Below are 2500 nucleotides of genomic sequence, written 5' to 3'. Positions count from 1 at the left end.
AATAATTTGTAAAATTGTCACAAGGCCAGAAATTTGGGCATGGGGGGAACCGTCTATTATATCGTGCTCAATATTTAGCAAGTTCTTTATTTTATCTTGTGATTGGCGATTGTGCTTGGCGTAAGTTTGACTAAGAATATAAGGAGCTGGGATAAATACCTCAAATCATTTAAATAATCGAAACTGTTACGTCTTCATTACATAAATCAGCGAATTAATCACGGTCCTTTTCAATCACTTCCGACCCTCCGTAAACAGACTTAATCAAAACTGAACCTCACCATCACTTTACGCTAGACTTGCGCTGACTTCATGAAGAGACACTTCAAAGCAGACTCCAGATGATACATAAAAGCCAAGTCTGTTTCAAACATACAAAGACACATTCACCAACCACAAACAGTATTGTGCCGACCCTTCACTTCGTGATGCAAAACCCTGAAACTTACTGGACCTAAAAATCAGTGATATATTAATTATTGTTTTCTAATAAAGGCACAAGGCCAGCAACATTTTAGGCGAGGTGTTTGATGGATGCCCCAGATCTTCGGTCGGCGCTCAAACGATTCTGTAGACCAGATACACTTAAATATTGCCAAAAATTGCAACCCACTGACTTTATTTCTAATCTAGAACTTGCAATTTGCTCACCTCTGGTCTGTTCTATTCCATTGGAAAGCTCTCGGCCCGAGGACCTTCTGAACGGCACGCCTAAGCAAAGCATTATCTTGAAATTTTTAGTAGTGCTGTCCAGCTGATGATGATTCAACTCACATGCGGCCCTCTTCTCGTAGAAGGTGGCCCGTGCCTGTTTTAGCCACAACTCATCTCGGAGTGTTGGCCTCTTATATACACACATATCTACATAGAAGAGAAAAGCAATGTGTCTTATGAGAACCCTTTACATTAACTGACTCGCACAGACGCTCAATTCCACTTAATATACACATCGCATTTTCCTTTGTTATTCGAAACCTGTATTAATAGCCAGACAACATAAGCACATTGCAACATGCAACCCACTGGAATTGTCGCCACAGTCAAACGATTCCTACAGACATCAGTCCTATAGATGTTCAGGTAGAAAAACATTAACTGCATTAATGTTACCAGTCTGGGACCTGGACTGGGGCTATATTTTATTGATTCTAGAAAGATAAAATGCAAAGTTGACTTCGGAAAGTATTTGAACTCCTGACGGATCACATGCTATACGGTAGTTTTGACGACTCTAACGATTCTGCCAATTCGTTCCATTCTACACTACGACATCCTGTTTCTAAAAGCAAACAGACGCTGTGTTATTTAGTCTTCGATGTTCTATAAACTAAAATACGATGGGATGGACAAGGCATGAATATCTTTGATCCTGAGAACAACCGACCTTAACAAAAGCAGCAACAAAATTACACAGAAAAGAAAAAAAAAAAAAAACCCTCCCCGCTGGAATTGTGTAATCTTCCGCAATCTTCATCCGCCTTCACAACTATTGAGTATGATACTTTCGTCCACCTGTTCCATCGTTGAGGTCCTGAGAGTGAAATACCTTTGGTCTGGCTGCTACTAATAAACACTTCTGGTATGGTTGCATCAGTCCAGCACGGCCCTACTCTATCATAGCAGCATATAAATCTCTACATAACGACAAGGAAGTACCCCAGGGACGGAACTTGAAAAATAGTGAGATCAACGGTAAGAATCTAAAGTCTAACAGCAACGCAAAGAACCGACAACGGAATCTTGTGTGGAGTCGCTTAATCTGTTAGAAAAATCTCAGATGAATTTCTGCTGTCTTCGAGAAGGAGAAGGTGAAGAGGAGATATTGGATACCCTTCAAATGATATTCTGGTCAGGACTGGGGAAACATACGATGACAAGTCTCTTCAATCAGGGCTGACCTGGGGCTAAACAACAACAACAACAACGAAAACAACAACAACAATGCCACCAAATAAAGGACAACAAGGACGAGGAAAAGAGAGAGAGAGAGAGAGAGATAGAGAGAGAGATAGAGAGAGAGAGGGTGGGTGCATGTATAAGAGAAGTAGGAGAAGGGGGAGGAGGAAAGACTGGACAGATGGGGGTGGAGGAGGGGGTGTCTGTTCAATTAATATGATCAATTATGGCTGTCATCTGGTTTCTATTGTATTTTTCCCTCCTTTTTACTGTTTGACAGTAAATAAGAATTAATAGACATATGATCGATGTGGAAGGTCGTGGTAGGGGCGGCGATGCTGTCTGTGGTGGTTGTGTTGGTGGCGCTATTGGTGGTGTGGTAGTGATGGGAGTACAGTGGGGGGATGGTGGTGGTATGGTTAGTGACGGATGTGGATGCGGTTGCGGTAGTAGTGTTGGTGGTGGTGGTGGAGGCTGTGATGGTAGAAGAGGTGGTGTTGGTTAAGGTGGTGGTGGTGTTAGTGATAGATGCGATAACGTGGTAGTAGTCGTGGAGGTAGCGGTGGCGGTGGTGTTGGAGGTGGTATTGGTGGTGAGGGTCGTT

The 2500-nt window shown here is 42.6% G+C and overlaps 1 long non-coding RNA gene across 1 annotated transcript in view; it reads left to right on the top strand.

Moving 5' to 3' along the window:
* The window catches only part of LOC106884294 (uncharacterized), a 39172-nt gene that overhangs the window by 1672 nt on the left and 35000 nt on the right, over positions 1–2500 (top strand). The gene's annotated exons all lie outside the window — the stretch shown is intronic.

Source organism: Octopus bimaculoides, chromosome 13 (genome assembly GCF_046866305.1).
Source record: "Octopus bimaculoides isolate indiv1 chromosome 13, ASM4686630v1, whole genome shotgun sequence".
NCBI classification, from domain to species: domain Eukaryota; kingdom Metazoa; phylum Mollusca; class Cephalopoda; order Octopoda; family Octopodidae; genus Octopus; species Octopus bimaculoides.
This window is presented reverse-complemented; position numbering and strand designations above follow the sequence as displayed.